General features: G+C 46.0%; 1 protein-coding gene across 4 annotated transcripts in view; it reads left to right on the forward strand.

Annotated features, from left to right (window-relative positions):
• The first annotated feature begins 20,513 nt into the window (after positions 1-20,513).
• CAB39 (calcium binding protein 39) overlaps positions 20,514-22,718 on the forward strand; it is a 67,336-nt gene continuing 65,131 nt past the window's right edge. The window contains exons 1-2 of one of the 4 annotated variants that reach the window (XM_048863856.2): positions 20,514-20,778; positions 22,417-22,563. The gene's annotated coding sequence lies outside the window, so the exon portion shown is untranslated. Of the gene's footprint in view, positions 20,779-22,401; positions 22,564-22,718 lie in introns of those variants that run through there. The other 3 variants (XM_048863858.2, XM_048863855.2, XM_048863857.2) reach the window with 3 other exon arrangements.

The following is a 22,718-nucleotide window of genomic DNA, read 5'->3' on the forward strand; positions in this document are numbered from 1 at the left end:
TACTAATGGTTTTATACATTTAGCTTCACTTTTCCAGTGAGTCCTATGCACCTGTCCTATGACTCTACCTTCATCAGTGCAGCCAGGAGAATGTAATCAACATTCCCAAGGCCTTGGGCACATGCTAAATTTCCAATTCATTCTTGGTTTCTCAAGGTCTTGGGAAAATAGTTTCGGAGGATGAGTGATGCCTTTTAAAGTGTGTGAGTAAGACACTGTACAGATTATACATTACGTGAGACAAATGTATCCTGGCTTGGGCACATGCCAGTACTGTTTTCCTTTTTTAAATGTATGTGTGTGTGTGTGTTGGTGCACTGCCTGATCCCAGAAACAGAATACGTTGTCTGCATGAAATACGCGATGCATTGGTCATCATGAATTCTGTGTTTTGTGGGGGAGTGCCTCTAACTGCATACAGATGAAGGCCCTGTCCTCAGCCTCTCTACAGAGGATTCATCAGCTGTGCATAGAAGGGGGCCAGCAGTGCAATATGTTTAAAAAGCAGTGCAAATTAGAACCTTGTTTTTCCTCTTCTATAGAGCTTAGAATGGTGGAGCCCCAGAAAAACTAAAGAAATAGAAGTCCTTAGCTCATTTTCTCACAATTAACTTCAGTGGAATTACACCAGGAATTAATTTAGCCCAGTGTCTTTCCTGGAAAGAAACAAGGTGACCTTTGAAATCCAGATACAGATTGGATTGTACATAAAAGATCTCAACAATAGGTTCACATTCTGCTCTTCATAGTAGTTTTATGTCCATATTTTATGGATGGAAGAAAGGTAAAAGCACAAAGTTTGACATACTGGAACTTCATACCCATCTGCTTTTGTTGTGTTATACAAATACTGTCTGGCTTTTAGTTATTTCTCTCTCTTCATGCCTCCCAATATGCTTCCAGTTTATTTATTTTTAAAATTTGCTCACTTCTCCCAAATTTAGCTGCAAGACTTGTCATCAGGTTGCAAGGGGGGGGGGGGCGAGAGGGAATTAAAATTGCTAAATTCTCTACTGATACTTACAGAGCAGAGTTTAATGAAATCCCAACCCTTCAGGGCATCATGATGCTGACTTGAGGGAATTACACATAACTTCTTAGGGTGGCATAAAGTGATGATGAGATGGTCTCAGGCTAATGGACAATTTGCACAACCTTTTCAAAGACTGTCTGTAAAGGAAAAAGATTTAGAGAGTTTATTTATTTATTTTTATTAAAGCTTCATTATAAAAAAGTTATTAAAAACCCTTAATGTAAAGGATTTTCCCCCAGCTTATTTTTAAAATTCGAAATTCTGGTCCTGTCTGGCCGGATTCTATGGATAATTGGAAGATGCCTCTTCCATTAAGAGCTGAGAGAGCTCCCAACACATGTTTGAACCCTCCAAAGAGACTGCCAGCAAAACTAGCCAAGATCAGATTGGCATTCCTTGCATTTCTAAGACCAAGCACATGCACAAACCCATACGCTTTCACATGTATACATGTCCAAAATTTTCTAAATTTAGACTTCTCAAATCAGATTGTCTCGTAATTAGGTGGCCTGATTTCCAGAAGTGCTGCGGGTTACGTTGATGGTGTACACATAGAAAAGCTAGACAAAAATAATAAAAACACTTTTGCTGGAAGGTTGCAATGTAACACTACTTTATTTCTTAGAATCCAGAACAATAACACACAGTAAACAGAGAGATAAAGCTGCTCTTTCCTAATATAGAGAGGCACAATTCACTCCCCTTTACTATAGGCTGCCTGGCTGCAGCCTGACTTTTGCTAGGCCCAGCTTACATGTTTCTTTATAGAGTGGCCGCTGCCATATCCCCAGAATATCGCACATTCCTGTACTTCTGGGAATGGGTCAGCCACTTCTGGGAATGGGTCAGCCTGCCTCTGCCGCTGTGATCTCACATGCATGGTGTATGCGAGGTCACACTGGTGGAGGTGGAGCAGTGCGCCCTTCAAAATGGCGTTCCCTGTTCATACTACGTCCAGTTTTGACTCAGTACCAGACAAGGGACAAAACATAGAAAAATATTAAAACCAGATGAATGGCTTAAAACCAGATGAATGGCCAGTCTACCAGGGAGCCCCCTTCCCTGCAAGTGGACTGAGGGGAGGAAAAAAACTCCTGAAATTTAAAATGATGGTTTACAGTTGTAACACATATGTTGTTACACCATACTGAACTGAATTCACTGGGAGCAGCTGAAGGTTCAACACTTTTCAAAAACAGGCCGTTTATTTATGTGCCTAAATTTGAAGTCGGGGGTGATCTTTATGCATTTAAAAAAAGAAAAGAGCACAAGTGCAATTTGTTCTTTTTCCTTGGTAGTTTTCTTTAACAATAGCAACAAGAGAAAATCAGGGGTGCAAAAAAATTGTGAAGAGACCTTAAAATAGGTCATCCCTACCATTATTTTGCTGTATTCCCCAATATTTTGAAAATGTTTCAAAGAAAAGCTTTTGGGTTCCCCCTCTTCCCCCTTCCAAAGACCCAGTCGTCCCAAAGTTACAACTAGCGGGCTGCTGGCCTTTTAACTCAGCCATGCAGACAGAGTATTGTTATCAAATGGGTGTGGATTTCAAAGCTTAATTAGAACGATTTAAATAGGAAAATTATAAATCTCAAGCAGTTCCTATTTTCCTTATTTATTTTTTAATGAACAAAAAAAGTTAATGCCACATCTGCATTATAGTGTAAACGTAGAGCTCAGATGACAGGAAATAAAAAAGACTAGAGTTCTTATAGTTGTATTAACTCTTGTCTACTACGTATACTGGGTTTAATTCTTCTTTCATTTAGTCCAATTATATTGGTGTAATGACACTGAAGTAAATGGACTCACTCTTGATTTAGGGCCTACTTTTGACAGGAACCTCAACCTCAACCATTTTGCAGCCTCAGTTCTGCAGGTTCAGATAAATGTAGGTGCACTTTTGTGCAAACAGAAATCATTGATAAACTTCATTTGCACCTGTAAAATATGTGTGAATGCAAAGCGTGAGGCTGCTTCTCAAAACAAGGCCTTTACACCAGTGTAACTGACAGCAGAATTCAAACAGTCTAGCTAATGCCACCAAGATGTGCACATAAAACCGAAGGAACTACATTACATTCCCTTTGTACCCTTGTCCTCCTTTGAGCCCCATTCCCACCCCATTTTTGGTTGCTATCATGCGTATTGTGCTATATGATATTTAGATTGTAAACTCTATGTAGGGTAGAGGCCAGGGCAAAAATTTCAAAAGAACTGAAGGGGCAGATTTTGAAAACAGTGTTTAGGTGCCTGAAAATGCAGACAGGCCTCTAGAAGGATTTTCAAAAGTGCCTAGGCACCTAGCTCCCCCTGAAATCAAGTTAGCTATGTGCATATGTGCTTTGTTGAATCAAGACCTCAGTCATTTGATCAAATAGCCATTTCTTTTGAGCATTTGACCAAATCAGCAAACCTTTCAGGCAGTGCTTAATTTGTAATGAAAGAGGTGCCGAGGCGCAAGTGATTTTTTTACTTTCATAACGGATGTGGCAAATCCAGTGTTGCCGAGGCTATGAACTGCGAAGCCTAAAGGTGCCAGGGCTCAGCTTTTATGCCTTTGGTCAAAAGACAAGGCATTTAATCTCATGCCTAAATTTTGTTCCCTTAACAAATCAACCAAAGGAATAAATAAATTAGACTTAATTGCATTCTGTCAAACAGCAGGGAACATCTATCAGCCAGTAATTGCGGGTGTTGTGAGGTTTTGTTCACACTGACATTCCACTGTCTTTACAAAGATATGGAAGTTCCACAGACTCTCTCATGGCATTCGCATATTTCTTCACATGTTCTTTCATCATGCTTTCGCTCCTACCATGGCCAATGGCAACGTAAGATCTACTGACGTGCATTTTCAGAGCTGATAAGGTACATTGGCTCATCATCTCATTTCTGCTTTTTAATGAGCTTTTCTACAATCTTTTCAGTATGACGAAGCCACATTTGCAATATACATTTCAGTCAGCTTTCAAGAACATGACCAATCAGCCTTAACTCTGCATTGCCTGGATTTTCAAATTTAAAGTTTCACTGATATCTTATGCAAGAAAAACCCTTCTTAGTTTTTATTGTTAAGAAGAAATGATAAAGAGAGAGAATAAAGGGGAAAAATTACAAGTCACTGAAAATAAAAATTAAAAATGAGGTGTTCTCTCCTAAAGTATGGTAAAAGAACTTCAGCATGACCAGCACAAAGCCTGTTCACCACTTAAGACCTATTTTGAGAGTTTGCCCCAGACTAGAGAGGGGCAATTTTTTTTTGACAAGTAGATTTTTTTTGTTGAAAAATGATTTTTTTTTTTTTTTGGTGCTTCAAAACTATTTGTGAATTCAGGCTGCATTTGATGATGAGAAAAATTGATTTTTAAAAGTAAAAATGTTTCATTTAAAACATCTTACTTTGACTTTTTGATTCTGAAAAAGTGTTTCAAATTCAAATTTGGCCAGTTAATGATTTTCACCCCAAGTTTTTCCATTTGACCAAAAAAAAAAAATGGAAAAAATTGATTTTGGTTCAAAGTAAACTGGATTTTTGGGGCATTTTTCAGTTTGGTCTCCAAAGTGAAAAACTCCTTATTCATTCAGCTCTAGCATAGACTTGGGCTAGACATAGACAGAGGGCTTGGCCCTCTGTGCTTGGGTGAATTTTGTGATGAGTTTTCTGATCAGACTTAGTTCCTTTTCCGCTTGCATGTTCCAACTTGTAAGTAATTAAAAAATGTTTCTTCTTTTGGTGTATTAACTTGTGTTAATATTTGACATTTCAGTTCTTGTACAGTTCATTTTTAAATGTACCTTTGAATTCCATGATGGACCTACCGAGATTGCAAGCACTCAGACATGTTGCATGATCAGCAGAAACTAACTGCTTCTCAAATATGTGCTCTGCTTACACACAGGAAATCCAGTCATATGGTTCATGGCCAGTAATGTTGACTTTACTTCATCTTATCCGCTATGTGTACACAGGAGAACTGAAAAGGATCATTGTGACATCTCTTGATTGATATAAATGGGTATATATTCATACTGAGGGATTTGATCAAAACAAAACTTTCTACACAATGCCAAAATATTATGCAGATGTTTAAACAGCAATGAAAATAAAAGCCAGATTCCAATGTAATGAACATATTTTCTAACTCTTTCATCAGTATTAATGGTTCCATTACGTCCCTGCATATTTTGCACTTTTGGGATCTGGAGATATGTATGCTTTGACCATTTGATTGAATTAATGGTGCAACACTTAATTATTTTGCCTTCTGTTGCCCAGAAACTGTATTCTGATAAGAGGGTTTAAAGAGTGTTATTTTTCAAAGAGAGTTCCATTATTTCATGCCTAAGGATTTGATAGAGAACTCTTCTAACAGTATAATAGATTCTCACGGAAATGGGTTCTACACTAATTTTTTTTAAAAGCCATTTTCTACAATATAAGGTTCATTAAAATGGCAAGTGCCACTAGGATGAAAAACTGTTCTTGTTGCTTTGCAGTGAATTAATTTATAACAGAATTTCAGCTATAATTCTGTTACCAGTTACTTTTCTTTTGTTGGCCAGTTTTATGTGCTGCGTGTACTTCCAACAGTATTTCAATTTTATTTAATTCTGATTTGAAATCTAAAGTAGAATGGAATAAGTTATAGTACTCCAGGGAGCAAGGTTTTCCTCTTACTGGCAACAATGATGTTTATTTATGTTGTTATACTGTAAATAGTTGTTTTCCCCTTTCCAATGAATGGAAAGATAGCATGAAGTGTGACAATAGAGGTGTCTTCAAGAAAAAATTCCCTGGCTGGTGCTGACATTGAAAAGAAATAAGAATAACCTCAGCAGCAGCCTGGAGTACGAAAGGGAAGAATCAATCAGATTCATGACCACTTGCAGAGCCCTGGCAATTCTGTTTAGTTGTTTCAGTCAGGGCCTGATCCAAAGCCCAATGAAGACAATAGAAAGACTCCAAGCTTCTTTTTATTCCTGGTCAGATAGTAGAGGATCTTCAGCACCAGTGAAGAATTTCATAGTCCAAAAATTTTTCACCAAATTGTTTTCCCCTAGTATAGCCATCAGGAAATACCAGGGTGAATTTTGGTCTCTGTGTGATATTTATTTATTTATTTATTTATTTGTATTACTGTAGCACGTAGGATTCTTAGTTATGGACCATAGTGCTAGGCACTGAACAAACCCAGAATAAAAAGACAGTCGCTGACCCAAATTGATTTCAGTAACTGAAGCTTGCTGGGGCTCATGCGTTTTTGAATTAAACTATAATATTGAATCTTATGATATTCTACTTGTGGCACCTTAGAGACTAACCAATTTATTTGAGCATGAGCTTTCGTGAGCTACAGCTCACTTCATCGGATGCATACTGTGGAAACTGCAGAAGACATTATATACACAGAGACCATGAAACAATGCCTCCTCCCACCCCACTCTCCTGCTGGTAATAGCTTATCTAAAGTGATCATCAAGTTGGGCCATTTCCAGCACAAATCCAGGTTTTCTCACCCTCCGCCCCCCCACACACAAACTCACTCTCCTGCTGGTAATAGCCCATCCAAAGTGACCACTCTCTTTAAAATGTGTATGATAATCAAGGTGGGCCATTTCCAGCACAAATGCTTCATGTAAGAGAACACTTACTTCTAGAACCACAATTTACACTAGAAAAAGCAATAACCATTGCTACTCAGATTGAGTCAGCTACAGCTGAAGCCAAAATAATGAGCGTGGATACAGGAGGCACAGTCCAGGCTGTGACTCCTTTGCAGAAAAGTTCACTACCTCTGCAGACACACAATCGCAAGAGGAAAACCAATGAAAAACCACCAAATCAGCAAATTCAAAATACAGTAAAAACATGCTTTCGCTGTGGATCCCCACAACACCTTGCAAGCTACACAGGATGTCCGACAAAAGTAGCTCAGTGCAATCATTGCAAAAAGATTGGACATTTTGCTAAAGTATGTTGCAGTAGCCAGTTCAATTAACAGATGTTACTATGCTGAGCATGGACAAAATCACAACTGCACATATTCCAGAACAGATAAAGTGCACGGTAAATGTTTCCAACATACCTGCAGGCAAACCACACTCTATTCAGCTGATGTTGGACACTGGCTCAGCAGTATCTATACTACCTGATTCCATCTATCTGCAGTACTTTAAAGATGTGCCTCTTACTGAACCCAAGCTTCACTTGCTGTGCTATTTGAAAAACCATATTCCACTACATGGCTGCCTGCCAGTAATAGTTACTTTTGGTGATTGCTGTGTAACTGCAGAGTTCTACATTGTTAGTCTCTAAGGTGCCACAAGTCCTCCTTTTTTTTTTATTGTCCACAAAGGCACTCCTATCCTTGGCAGAGATTTATTGGCTGCTTTAAATATCAGGGTAGTTAATGGACAAATTGCTCTTCCTCAGCAAAGCACTCTTGCAGTACACACACCAATTTCAGCTGGGACCCAAAACCAGGTTGAGGAGAAACTCGGCTGTGCTTATTACAGAAGTTACAGCGCTTACCATTTTCAGTCTGGGAAGCTGTTTCAGAGGAACTTAGAAAACTTGTTCAAAAGGACATTATTGAAGAGATTGACCCCTCGGAATGGGTTTCACCTATAGTAGTGACGCAGAAGAAGGGTGGATGCATTCGCCTTTGTGTGGACTTAAGGGAGCCAAATAAAGCTATTGTGATTGACAGCCATCCTCTACCTCACATAGAAGAAGCATTTGCAGAACTCTGTGGAGCAAAGATGTTTTCTACTCTTGATTTGCAGAGCGCATACCACCAGGTTATGTTGCATGAAGATAGCAGAGACCTCACAGCATTTATGACATATGAGGGACTATTTCATTTTAAACATGTTCCATACAGGTCTCGCATCAGTCCCAAGTGCCTTCCAAAAAATGATGTCATTGATTCTGAAGAATCAACATGGAGTTCAGTGCTATCTGGATGATATTATTGTGTTTGGAAATACTTCTGAGGAGCATGACAATAACCTGCAGTCTGTACTAAACTACATCAGCACAGCAGGCCTCCAGCTCAATAGGTCCAAATACAAATTTAGGCAAACTGAACTCTCCTTTCTGGGGCATACAATGTCACAGGCTGGACTAAAACCTGATCCAGATCATATCCTGGCAATTTAAAATGCTCCTCCTCCAACAGATTTGCAAACCTTACATTCCTTCGTGGGTCTTACCTCCTAGTATGCAAAATTCATTCCCAATTATGCTTCTGTCATTGAACCGTTACGGGAATTACTATGGGGAATTTCAACCTTAGTGTGGACAACAGATATACAAGCTAGTTTTGAAATGGTGAAAGACTTGATTGTACATAGTCCAGTACTTGCACTATTCAGTCCTGCATTGCCCACAATTGTAACTATTGATGCTTCTGATTATGAACTTGGGGCTGTCCTCACACAACTTCATGAGGACAACACAGAGAGGGCTGTTGCATTTGCTTCAAGGACACTAAGTAATGTTGAGAGAAAATATTCTACAGTCGAAAAAGCAGCACTTGCTTGTGACTGGGCTACTGAAAAAATGGAGAACTTACCTGTGTGGCCGCATGTTCAAGTTGCGCACAAACCACAGCCCTTTGACGTTGCTCACCATGAAAGGACTGGGAAGAGCAGGATACCGTATTGCTCGATGACCTGCAAGACTACTCTTTCAATTATGAACTGGAATATAAGCTTGGAAACCAAGATTGCCTTTCTTGCCTGCCTTTGCCTTCACCGGATGGTCCACCAGAGGATGAGGATGTAATGGTTGTGCTTATTACAAGCACTCTTACTGCAGTTACAAGAGAACAATTTCAAGCTGCTTGTTCAGTGTGTCCAATTCAACAAAAACTATGGGATTTTCTGACCAAGAGATGGCCCAGTCACCCTAAAAACCTTGACCCAGTTTTGCTGCCTTATTTTAGACTTCGGAATTAACTTTCTTTGTTTGATGGCTGTGTGCTATGAGGTACACACCGGCACCTTGTACCAGAAGAATTACAGTCAAAACTCATACACCTGGCACACAATACTCATCAAGGAATTGTCCAAACCAAACAACAACTACGGGATCTGTATTGGTGGCCAGGGATGGATTCTCAAACTGAAGCACTCATAAAATTCTGTGTCACTTGCCAAATGCATGATAAGACAGCAGTGACATGTACCCCTCCATTACAGCCTGTTCCTCTTCCTGAATCTGCATGGGAAAAAGTGGCAATTGACATTGTAGGACCCTTTGATACTGCTCCAATTGACTGTCGTTATGCCATCACTTTAATAGACTATTTCAGTAAATGGCCTGAGGTAGCGTTTACATTGCAAATCTCTTCTGGTACAGTAATTAAGTTCCTCTCTTCAGTTTTTAGCAGGGAAGGTAACCCCAAAGAACTGGTTTCAGATAATGGTAGTCAATTTACTTCCCTGGAGTTTGAAACTTTTCTAGCACAGAGGAACATTTTACACGGAAGGTCATCCCTATATTACCGTCAAGCCAATGGGGAAATCGAACAATTTAACAGAAGTTTGAAAGAGTTTGCAAATGGCTAAACTGGAAGGGCGATTGTGGATATCCTTCACTACTGATTTCTTGCAAGCATACCGGGCTACATGACATGCCACAACGCAAAGATCACCTGCAGAGTTACTGCATGGGAAACAGATGAATACTAAACTGAACATTGCTGGATTGTTAAAGGCACTACCTGATGCCCCAAATTAGGATGATGTGAGAAAAAGAGTTGAACAGAACCAAGCAAAGTCTAAGGCTTTCACAGACAAGCGATGGGGTGCTAAGGAACCAAAGTTTCAGTGTGGTTCCTTCGTTAGAATACAAAAACCTGGAATTTTACACAAAGGGGACCATAAATTCACAGCTCCTCTTAAAATCATAGAGAAGGGACCTTACACCTATCGACTTTCTGATAGGCGGGTATGGAATGCTTCTTATCTTGCACCTGCCTATGCACCAAAAGGAGATTATGCCAACACCCAGTCTGCATTGGATGACTTCACCGTAGTACCAACACAACAAGACATTGCTCTGGAACCAGGGCTTGAGAGACGGCCTGTCAGACCCAGACGACCACCTGTCTGGACTAGAGACTATGTTATGTAGTATCTCCAGTGTTTTCAGTGAAATATTTCTGCCAACAGTATAGTGTCTTGTTTCATATTTGTTCCTGTGGTTAGAACAATAATGTTTATTTTAATTGGGAGAGTTTCTTAAGAGAGGAGGGAATGTGGTGTTTAGATGTTGCTTGTAATTATTAGAATTACACTGGCTGCTGGGAGTCTGAAAGGACAGGAAACAGGAAGGAGGGGGGAGGAGTTGAGAGGCTGGGAGAGAGCTACAGAGGGTGCAGCAGCAGCTTGGTAAAGAGGTTTCCACTTTGAAAATAAAGTCCTTTTGAAGCTTGTTAGTACCTTGCCTGGTTGGTACAACAGATTCCTACTAAGGAGCTTGATTACACAAACTGCACTCATGGTGATGAACATTTACTCATGCAGATAGTTTCATTAATGTCATGGGGATTATTCACATGAATAAAGTTTACAAAGCTGAGCCCCAAATGTAGGAACCTGCAGTGCTAGAACCTGGGACCTGGGGACCTGCTGATCTCTACATCACCCTAGGAGGCTTGTGTTAGGTTTCTGTGGAAGGACATTGTGAGGCTGGGCTTGGCAGGAAATATCTCTCACAAGGAGCTGAGTGGCAGCTCCTTGAAGCCCACTGATTGGCTGGCTCCAGTATTTAAGCCAGGAAGCCATGATGGGGAGCTGTCTGAGCAACAGTATAGACTGTCTGCCTCTGCTTCAGCCCTTGTATGTATGCAATCACAGAATCTGGCGTCTGACCCTGCCTGATGCCTAACTCTTGGTTTGCCCTCTGGCCTGTCTCAGACTCTGACCTTCTGGTACCTGACTCGTCCTCTGACCACCCTCGTCCCAGTCCTGACACCAAGGCATGAAAAGAATACAGGAATAGGGCCACACAGGCAGAAATAAATACATTAAACCGGCCACTCTACCTTCAATGGTCCCTTACTAACTGCTTACTAACTGTGCTAACTGCTTGTGCTAAACAATCTGTTCCACCTTGTATTTTGCTGTGATGCTGGGAGTACCTTTCCCAGACCTGAAGAAGAGCTTTGTGTGGCTGGATAGATTGTCTCTCTCACCAACAGAAGTTGGCCCCAAAAAAGATATTACCTCACCCACCTTGTTTCTCCAAAACCACATGGCTGACTATAGAACAATAAGATAAACCAACGAGCCAGATGATCAAATTCATTTAGGATTTGATTTTGCATTGTGGTAAGGGGAGATGGCACCAAGCTGAGAGGTTCCAAGTGGTGACATTCATATCACCTGCATAAAACCAAAGTAATTAGGCTTTATGTGGGTGTAGGACAGGGAGAGAAATCCATCCATCCATAATCATTTCAACAGGAGTTCTGCTTCAGTAAGGACATCTGAATCAGGCCCATAGTTTGTAGCTGTTCAGGATGGAATCAAAACACTGTGTTTAATCACAGAATGATTCTGAGATGAATCAAAGAATTTTGGCTCCTTAGTCCTCATTTATACCCTATGTTATAACTAAATAAAACAATTCGCAAGAGCAGGATGAAACAAAAGATAAATATTACCTGGGTAAAATGAAGGCCGTGGTGCTGCCTTGTGCCTGTCTCTAATACTTATTTCTTAGTACTATGTATATTATCTGTTTAAACTTGAATGTTTTAGCATAATTATAAGCTAGCAAGTTTAAATCAAACATACACGCCCTTTCCACTTATGATTTGAAAGCAATTACTTCCATCTCACAAGTAGGGCATAAAAACTGCTAGCATGGAGCCACAGCTTTAGTTCTGTGACATATGGGGCTGGAAAAGCTTTGCAGACTGTCTCTAAAGTGAAGCCGTGCTGGCCCACAATGTCACTGTACTGCTTCTCTTCACCCCATTTGTTGGATTCTCTTGTGTATGGAAGCGGAAAAACCAAAGTGAATTACGTGCTTGTCTGCTCTTTGCTCCAGCTTTATTTCCACTATGACATTCATACTAAACTCACCACTGATGATCCAGTCCTGAGAGGTGCCCAGTATACTCAGCACCTACTGAAGTGAGAGGGAACAACCTCACAGGTGGCACCCAGCACCTGACAGGATCTGACCTTTCCATTTGAAATGGAGCTCAGGCTATGGTGCAGGAAAGCATCTCTAGCCAGGACATGTGCTTAACTTTAAAGTAAATGGGATTAAAACATTAAGCACGTGCTAAAGTGCTGTCCTAAATAGGGATGATCTGAACTGTTTTCCTGAATCAGAGACAGAATGCATGACTCTTCAATCAGGTTGATCCTCAAGTAGGATGAAACACGTGGAAAAGACTGCTTTGCCAAGCACCTCACACATATTGTATGAGATCTTTCAACATCAAAACCAGTGTCAGAAATCTCTTGTCTTAATTAGCTCAGTTAATAGGAAACACCATTGCTGCTGTTGAGAAAGCCGAAGGGAGGTTGAAATAGTTACTTATCTTTATTTTCCCACTTCTTGACCCACATTAATGTTTTCCTCGGTGTCAATTTCCATTGTTAAGAATACTTTTTTTATTTCTCTCAACATATACCAATAAAACCCAGGGAAATTTAACATTGGGAATCAATGAAGAGAATGAGGGTTTGAGGAATGAAGAGAGGTAGGTGGTCAAAAGAAAAGATTGTATCCAAATAATACATAAAGGGATCAGAGCATAAATAACTATTTAAGGGTTCAAAAGATACAACTCTGACTGTGAAATAATAGAGTTGGTAGACAGATAGAGGTACAGTTAGAACATAAGTGATAGCAAACAGAACTGAAAATATAACATGAGTAGAATGTAGTAGAATACAATGGCTCATCAGACCCTCAGCTGGTGTCAGACAGCAAAACTCCACTGAACCCATTCAATGAATGGATAGATTTGTCTCAGAACTTTTGGTTATTTACCAAGCAGTGCTACGGGCAGAATTATGGTTGTTCAGGTTACTATAATTCTGCATTTCCATTCTTGCCAATGTTTGTGGGGTATTATCTTAAGTGGACCCTGATTTTGAGGGCCAGATTCTTTCCTTCACCAAGATTTATGTGGTGGAGAGAAGAGGGGAGAGCCACCAGAGATCTGACTATGGTGTCCTGATTCTCAAGGGGGCTATACAAATACAGCAGTTGTGGAGATTATGTCAGCATGCTAACATGCAATTTTCATGAACTTTTGGGGTTTCCCTGAGAACTTTTCCATTTGGTTCCCCAAGAGCTCAGCTTGACTCTGTAGTGGACTGTTAAACTGTATTATACTGTTCAGCCACTAGGTGACACTGTGTGAAAAATACTTTATTGGAACAAACCTCAGACATACCTGGCAGAGCATTAAAGGATCTGCTGCGTATAAGCAAGCTCTGTAGCCAGTCCCTATTTGGTACAGGAAAAGCACATGGTGTCATGAGAAAACAAAGAATAAAAATAGAAGGGAAACAGCAACAAAGGTTGCAAACAGAAGAAACAAAGCAACAAAGGCTGCAGGATCTCATCAACATGTCACTCTTCAATGCCCCAGCGAACTTCAGATTTGACAAAGCTTCACAGTGGATAGACTGGAATAATATTTTGTAAGATTTCACATTGCTTCTAAGCTCTCCAAGAAAACTGACATTATACAGAGACCTTCTTTAATTTATGGTATGGGGACAGCAAGCAGAACATATCTTTAAATTCTTTGACTTTACTGAAGACAGTCACAAAGGTGACTATGAAAGGGTTCTGGCTATGTTTAATGCATACTTTATATTACAGAGAAATGTGGTTTATGAAAGAGCATGTTTTCACCAAAGAATTCAAAAACCAGGGGGAAATGTTGATTGATTGATAAGAGCTTTGCATATGTTGGCTGAAAAGTGTATTGTCACCCTCAGTGCAGGTCCAACTGTGGTAGTAATCCCAATGTAGGTAAGGCCCTTGGGGTTGTGACATTTTAACCACTATGTTATCCTGACTTGCATTGAAAAGCATAAGGTGACTTCAGTGATTAAACTGCTGATGGCCAGCAGAACTGCACTTGTATCCAAGGTGGGAAATTTCAGTGAAAAAAAAAAGCTAGTTTAGACACAGCTCATATTTAAGAAGCAGAGATGAACCTGAACCAGCTCCCGAGCCGAACACCCAAGCACTTTGTGTATATGGCATGCATGTGTGATGCAGTTTGTGGGATGTGTATCAGTTAGGTTCTATACTTACTGATATGGCAACCTGTACTAGTGTAATCAAAAGGACAAGACAATTCTTCACCCTGTGACCTAGGTCTTATGCCATGTTCAACTGTCATCAACATCCCTTCCTGATCAGACAGCAGATTGCGAAGTAGTGTGATGCCATCACTGGCATCTCTCCTTTCCTCGTTATGATTATTACTTTTTATTACAGAAATGCCAAGTGGCTCCAATCATGGTCAGGATCCCCTTATGCTTGATCCTGTTCAAATGTAAACTAAGGCAGTCTCTATCTAGCCCAAAGACCTTACAATCTAAAAATACAATGAGTGGGGTAGTTGGGATATAATCAGATATCAACTTTAGTTCACAGATACAATTTTGTGTGGGTTAGGCATTCATTGCTTTTTGATGAAAAGTCTCGTATCATTCCTGATAATCTAAGGAAATATCTTTGTTACGTTTTCTTGTGTGGTTTGGACATTAAAATAGAAAGTCTTTCTTTTTTTTCCAGATTCTTCTTTCAAGGCTTGAACTCCACTTGGTCTGTCTTTAGTCTCCACCTCTAGTTTGTGGTCATTGTTGATGCTACATTGGGTGAAAGTCTGCCTTAGCTTTGTACCGTTTCATGGTAGTGAAGTAATCTGTTAGTGTGATACTTCTGTATGGGGTTCTGTAGCAGTCCAGGTTGTTGTTTTTCAATTGTTCATCCCAGCGATTCATACATTGGGTGTTTTAGGTATTAGCCTAGAGCAGCATTTTCAAAACCTCTGAAAGCTGAACCCCTTTAGGAAAATTACTTGCTGCATGGGTCAGAAGGTTAGTGTTGCTGAATTCAAGGAGTGCTGATAAATAGGAGTGAATCAGGCTTTCAGTTGGATTTAATTTTTGATCCCTTAATGCATTACAGTGGAGGGTGTGTTAGCTGCATTGGGTGAGATGGCCCCAGGAGTTTAGTGGGATGATAGTGGAGTTTCTATGGGTTGAATAGGAGGAAATGCCACAGTTCTGCCCTTCCATTATTGCTGGAGTTTTGGGTACATGGAGTGTTTGTTTGCAGAACTCCAGATGTGAGATTTTATTCCAAATGTTAAAACTGGCTTTTATGTTTGGGCCAGACTTCCCTCCCACATAGCGGAATGGGATAACTTGAATAACTTTCAGAGGAACAGCCGTGTTAGTCTGTATTCGCAAAAAGAAAAGGAGTACTTATGGCACCTTAGAGACTAACCAATTTATTTGAGCATGAGCTTTCGTGAGCTACAGCTCACTTTAATTGGAGGATTGTATCTATCTAGTGGTATCTCTATCACTGACAATTTTCAGATCAAGATTGGATGTTTTGGTAAAAGATGTGCTCTAGCAATTATTTTGCGGAAGTTCTATGGCCTATGTTATACAGGTCAGACTAGATGATCACAATGGTATCTTCTGGCCTTGGAATCTATGGTTTATTTATGGCACAGAAGGTTCACAGAGCTTTTTCTTCAATCTGAATCTTCCTGATGCATTTATCTTGAGGCTCAGGTATGTATAATTTAGGTCATATTCCATTTCTATATCTCTGCAATAAGATTTTAGTGTTCAAGGGCGTTTTTTTTTAAATATCATGGTTTGGGGGTTTTCAGGCTTCACCTGAGGCCCATGTACTCTAACAGGTGTAAGTTCCTATCAAAATTATTGTATGTAAGTGATATGACCAGCTTATCAATATGCAGTATGCACTTTATCTCAAAGTAGTTTAGTGAGAATCCTGGGGTTGGAGAGTACTCCAAAAGGGTTGATACAGCAGGTTATTGATGTATGATAAGAGTCAACTGAGGTTAGATCTTTGTTTTACTCCCCTTTCTTGCCTGAAGATTTTGGTTTGTATGTTGTTTATTTTTACTGTGCATTCATGGATTAGTACATGGGTTCAAATAAATCAAATGTTTTCTCCCCAATTCCATTTTGTAGCAATCTAAAGGTAAGTTCTGGCTGCCAAATAAATTCAAAAGGTTTGTGGGATCTTTTTAAAAAAATCCATAAAGCAGGATGCTATCTTGCCCTGTGGTTTGTTTTTATATGCTTGTTACCAAGAAACTATAAGGTAATGGTGTGGTTCACAGTTCATTTCTAAGACAGGAATCAAATTTTACTTTAATGGGTTACATTACTGCTGATCAGATAGTATATTATGGACATACTGAGGATGCTACAAAATAGTTTGCTGATGTTGCTACTAACCAGGACCACCCCAAAAGATGGAGGGGGGCCAAAGGGATAATTTGCCCTGGGCTCTCCAACCCCTGTTCCTGCTGCTTCCCCTCCACCCCACCCCACCCCACCCCGGGCCTCCCCTCTGTGTTTTTGCACTTTTTTTTAAAAAAAGGGTGGGTGGCTTCTGTTTCAGATTTTGCATTAAGCGCCCCCAAACCTCTGTGAAGCCTTGCTATCTCTGTTGCACCTGTAGCTGTTTGGAGACTGGGGGGTGGGGCGGGGGGGAGATGGTGTGTGCTGTGGCTGGCAGGAGTAGGGGGGTGATGCTGTGGAGGACATGGTGCTGTGGCAGTGAGGAGGGAAATGGGGGCATGGGGGTGGTGCTGTGGGGGGCAGGGGGTCATAGGGGGAATGTGTACTGGGGCATGGGTGTGAGGGGGCAATGTGTTCTGGGAGACATGGGGGTGGTGCTGTGGCTGTGGGGGGTAAGAGGAAGTGCTGTGGCTGAGGAGGAAGTCTATGCTGTGGCTGTGGCATGGGGGTGGTGCTGTGGCTTGGGAGAGCATGGGGGTGGTGCTGTGGCTGTGGGGGGTAAGAGGAAGTGCTGTGGCTGAGGAGGAAGTCTATGCTGTGGCTGTGGCATGGGGGTGGTGCTGTGGCTTGGGAGAGCATGGGGGTGGTGCTGTGGCTATGGGGAAAATGGGTACAGAGTTGGGTTAGCGTGCGTTGTGGCTGCGGGGCATGGGAGTGGTGCTGTGGGGGTTAGTGTGTGTTGTGGCTGACGGGTATGGGGTTGCTGCTGGGGGGGTTAGTGTGAGTTGTGGCTGGGGGGTATGGGGCGGTGCTGTGGGGGATTAGTGTGTGCTGTGGCTGGGGGTGGTGCTTGGGGGTTAGTGTGTGTTGTGGCTGGGGGGTATGGGGTTGGTGCCAGGAGGCATGGGGGCAGTGCTGGGGGGCATTAGTGTGTGTTGGGGCCGGGGGGGCGGTGCTGGGGGGGGTTAGTGTGTGTTGGGGATGAGGGGCGTGGGGGTGGTGCTGGGGGTTAGTGTGTTGGGGATGGGGGGTGTGGGGGCGGTGCTGTGGGGGGGGTTAGTGGGTGTTGGGCCTGGGGGGGTGTGGGGGCGGTGCTGGGGGGGTTATTGTGTGTTGGGGCTGGGGGGTGTGGGGGCGGTGCTGGAGGGGGGTTTAGTGTGTGTTGGGGCCGGGGGGGGGCGATGCTGGAGGGGGTTTAGTGTGTGTTGGGGCCGGGGGGGGGCGATGCTGGAGGGGGTTTAGTGTGTGTTGGGGCTGGGGGGTGTGGGGGCGGTGCTGGAGGGGGGTTTAGTGTGTGTTGGGGCCGGGGGGCGGTGCTGGAGGGGGTTTAGTGTGTGTTGGGGCCGGGGGGCGGTGCTGGAGGGGGTTTAGTGTGTGTTGGGGCTGGGGGGTGGTGCTGGAGGGGGGGTTAGTGTGTGGTGGGGCCGGGAGAGGTGCTGTGGGGGGGTTAGTATGTGGTGGGGCCGGGGAGGCATGGGGGCAGTGCTGTGGGGGTTAGTGTGTGTTGTGGCTGGGGGGTATGGGGCGGTGCTGTGGGGGGGGTTAGCGTGTGTTGGGCCTGGAGGGGCGTGGGGGGTGCAGTGGGGAGGCTAGTGTGTGTTGGGGCATGGGGGCGGTGCTGTGGGGGGGGGTTAGTGTGTGTTGGGGCTGGGGGTGGTGCTGTGGGAGGGGTTAGTGTGTGTTGGGCCTGGAGGGGCGTGGGGGCAGTGCTGTGGAGGGGTTAGTGTGTGTTGGGCCTGGGGGGGCGTGGCGGCGGTGCAGGGGGGGGGTTAGTGTGTGTTGGGCCTGGGGGGCGTGGGGGCGGTGCTGGGGGGGGCGGTTAGTGTGTGTTGGGCCTGGGGGGCGTGGGGGCGGTGCTGGGGGGGGCGGTTAGTGTGTGTTGGGCCTGGGGGGCGTGGGGGCGGTGCTGGAGGGGGTTTAGTGTGTGTTGGGCCTGGGGGGGCGTGGGGGCGGTGCTGGAGGGGGTTTAGTGTGTGTTGGGCCTGGGGGGGCGTGGGGGCGGTGCTGGGGGGGCGGTTAGTGTGTGTTGGGCCTGGGGGGGCGTGGGGGTGGTGCAGGGGGGGGGTTAGTGTGTGTTGGGCCTGGGGGGGCGTGGGGGCGGTGCAGGGGGGTGTTAGTGTGTGTTGGGCCTGGGGGGGCGTGGGGGCGGTGCTGTGGGGTGGTTAGTGTGCGTTGGGCCTGGGGGGCGTGGGGGCGGTGCTGGAGGGGGTTTAGTGTGTGTTGGGCCTGGGGGGGCGTGGGGGCGGTGCTGGGGGGGCGGTTAGTGTGTGTTGGGCCTGGGGGGGCGTGGGGGTGGTGCAGGGGAGGGGTTAGTGTGTGTTGGGCCTGGGGGGGCGTGGCGGCGGTGCAGGGGGGGGGTTAGTGTGTGTTGGGCCTGGGGGGCGTGGGGGCGGTGCTGGGGGGGGCGGTTAGTGTGTGTTGGGCCTGGGGGGGCGTGGGGGCGGTGCTGGAGGGGGTTTAGTGTGTGTTGGGCCTGGGGGGGCGTGGGGGCGGTGCTGGAGGGGGTTTAGTGTGTGTTGGGCCTGGGGGGGCGTGGGGGCGGTGCTGGGGGGGCGGTTAGTGTGTGTTGGGCCTGGGGGGGCGTGGGGGTGGTGCAGGGGGGGGGTTAGTGTGTGTTGGGCCTGGGGGGGCGTGGGGGCGGTGCAGGGGGGTGTTAGTGTGTGTTGGGCCTGGGGGGGCGTGGGGGCGGTGCTGTGGGGTGGTTAGTGTGCGTTGGGCCTGGGGGGCGTGGGGGCGGTGCTGGAGGGGGTTTAGTGTGTGTTGGGCCTGGGGGGGCGTGGGGGCGGTGCTGGGGGGGCGGTTAGTGTGTGTTGGGCCTGGGGGGGCGTGGGGGTGGTGCAGGGGAGGGGTTAGTGTGTGTTGGGCCTGGGGGGGCGTGGCGGCGGTGCAGGGGGGGGGTTAGTGTGTGTTGGGCCTGGGGGGCGTGGGGGCGGTGCTGGGGGGGGCGGTTAGTGTGTGTTGGGCCTGGGGGGCGTGGGGGCGGTGCTGGAGGGGGTTTAGTATGTGTTGGGCCTGGGGGGGCGTGGGGGCGGTGCTGGAGGGGGTTTAGTGTGTGTTGGGCCTGGGGGGGCGTGGGGGCGGTGCTGGGGGGGCGGTTAGTGTGTGTTGGGCCTGGGGGGGCGTGGGGGTGGTGCAGGGGGGGGGTTAGTGTGTGTTGGGCCTGGGGGGGCATGGGGGCGGTGCAGGGGGGTGTTAGTGTGTGTTGGGCCTGGGGGGGCATGGGGGCGGTGCTGTGGGGTGGTTAGTGTGCGTTGGGCCTGGGGGGCGTGGGGGCGGTGCTGGAGGGGGTTTAGTGTGTGTTGGGCCTGGGGGGGCGTGGGGGCGGTGCTGGGGGGGCGGTTAGTGTGTGTTGGGCCTGGGGGGGCGTGGGGGTGGTGCAGGGGAGGGGTTAGTGTGTGTTGGGCCTGGGGGGGCGTGGGGGCGGTGCAGGGGGGGTTAGTGGGTGTTGGGGCGAGGGTATCTGGGGGCGGTGCTGGGGGGGTGAGTGTGTGTTGGGGCGAGGTAATGTGGGGGCAGTGCGGGGGGGGGTTAGTGTGTGTTGGGGCGTGGGGGCGGTGCTGGAGGGGGGATTAGTGTGTGGTGGGGCGTGGGGGCGGTGCTGGGGGGGCGGTTAATGTGTGGTGGGGCGAGGGTGTGTGGGGGCGGGGCTGTGGGGGGGTTAGTGTGTGGTGGGGCGGTGCTGGGGGGCGTGGTGTGGGGGGGTTAGTGTGTGGTGGGGGCGGGGCTGGGGGGGGTAGTGAGTCTCCTGTGCCTAAGGAAATTCGCGGGTCCAAGGGTCGCTCTGGGCGGGGCGGGGCGGGGCGGGGCGGGCAGGGCAGGGCCAGGCCGCTCCCAGCTGGGCTGGCACGGCCCGTTCCGGTAGCCGCGGGCCGGGGCGAGCAGCCGAGCAGCCGCGGGGCGGGGAAGCTGGGAGCGGCCGCAGGAGCCCAGCGGGCGGTGGCGACGCTCATCCCGCCGCGCCGCCAGGGGCAGCAGAGCGGCCGAGGCGGGGAGCTGGGCGCAGGCCGCCGCCGCCGCAGCTGCAGGGCGGGGAAGGGCCGCTGCGCAGCGCAGCACCGCGGGGCGAGCGAGAGACCGTCAGGCAGCGCCTCGCGTCGTCCGCCTCCTCCAGAGCCGCCAGGGTGGGAGCGGGCAGAGCCGGAGACGCTACAGACCCGCCGCCCGGCCGCGGACCCGACCCCGAGAGGAGGGAGGCAGCTGCCGCCAGGCCCAGTCCGCGCAGCCGAGCGAAGGTACCGACACGCCGCCACCGCCTCTAGCTCCTCCGCCCCGGCTGGGCTCTGCCGCCGAGCGCGGGCCCGGCCCGGGAGAGGCGGCGGATTGGGGCTGTTGGAGGCCCTGAGGGCAGGACTGTCTGGCGCCTCTCCCCCACCCCTTAGGCCCCACGGAGCGGGGAGGCTGGTGTGGAGCCCTCCCCGGCTTAGGCCCCGCGGGGGTTGGGGAAAGGGGGAGGCTCCTGTCGAGCTCTGCTCCTCCCCGCCCTAGGCCCCGTGGTGGGGCGAGGGGGAGGCTGGTGTGAAGGTCTCTGTGGCCTTTTCCTTCCTGAGTATCTGAGTGAGGAACTTCCCCTGTGGGCAGAGCCAGGTGGTTTGGGCACGGGCTCTCCTCTCGCTTCCCCCAACTCCGCGTGGGTCCTCTCCTCTATAGGGACAGGCCCAGTGAGCCAGTTCCGTGTCTTCAGTTTGAGGACAAAAACTGGGGGGAGGGTCTCCATGCCTCACTAGCTGCTGCTGTCTTGGCTTGATGTTGACACGCATTGTTTCCTCTTCAGATCTGGGGTTTGAACAAACTTCCTGTTACAAAACCAGTGGAGACAAAAATCTGCTTGTCAGTGTCTTGTGAGAAAATGATCTGTCTTAATGAGACCAGGATATGCTTCACGTTTTTAGCTGCGGAGTATGAATTAATTAGGAGTATGAATTCTTGTCGAAATGAAGATAAATTAGTGGTCTTGTTCGTGAGTTGATCTCCCAGCGCAGTAATGATGAGGAAAAAGAATAGTATAAGTGACTTTCACCTTTGCAAAAGTGCACCACACGGAGGCCCAGAGTATGCCAATATACAAAAGATAAATGAGGCCTTTCAGTAGTTGGGCTGTTCTAATATGTACAGCTAACAAGCTCAGTGCCTTTTTTTTTTTTAGTTGCTTTGTACTGAAATAGTAAATAGTGAGGCTGAGCTCGGGAATGCTGCAAGGGCAGGTGATAGGAAGGGGCAAAGCCCCCTTGCATCTTGACACATTCGGTAAAATTTTTTCCCTGATTTGATAGGACTGTTTGCTCCTTCCTGCTTGTGAAACTCTTAGTTGACTTCTTGGACACTGAGAAAATAAATGAAAAATTAACTGCCATGAAATGACAGCAAATTTCCATTAACAGTTTCAGTCAATACATTTAATTCTTACTTGCTTGTTTTATCACTTTGTAGTTGTATATCACTGTTGTATGCTGCAGAATTGCTGTTTTGGTTAGCTTGCAAAGCTGATATTATTCAGTAAAATTTAGGGAAATGTGTGGTAGTTTTTTTTTTTAAGAGTTCATCCTCAAGTGGAATCCATGATTGAGGCTGATAATCACCTTTGCTTAGAATGCTCAGTCCCTTTCAAATTAACAGATTTGAATCTAGGACATTTCATTACAAATTTGTTTTAGTTTTTACCAGTCATTAATGAGAGGTTTTTAGCTTTTACTGGTGATATAGCTCTGTGTAAATCTTGAATTGCTTTGTATGTGTGGATTGGTTTTAGGCCTATTCTGAAGAGGATGAATGGGCACTAATGTTGTTTATATTTAATTTGTATAGTGCCTTTCATCCTGAAGGTTCCCCAAATGCTTTACAAACTTAACAAATTGATATACAAACTGTAACAGGGACCACTTCATCCATCACTGAAATGGAGCCACTTCTGGGATGTAAAACGGCTACTGTTTAACAACGCACAGCAACACTGCACAACATTTTAGGATGGAACTGAAGAAGAATACTGTTTCCAAATGAAACCCCAGGGAGAATTTTAGGTAGGCAAACTAATTACCTAAGTTAGAATTTGGTTAGGACACCACAGTATTCATCTCTACTTCAGTTACATACTTTATTTATATCTTTATATTACAGGAGACTGACTTTTGCGTGTGTGTTTGTGTGTATATGTGTATATGTATAAAAATATTCC

The sequence above is a fragment of the Caretta caretta genome, chromosome 9, assembly GCF_965140235.1.
Source record: "Caretta caretta isolate rCarCar2 chromosome 9, rCarCar1.hap1, whole genome shotgun sequence".
Classification (NCBI taxonomy): domain Eukaryota; kingdom Metazoa; phylum Chordata; order Testudines; family Cheloniidae; genus Caretta; species Caretta caretta.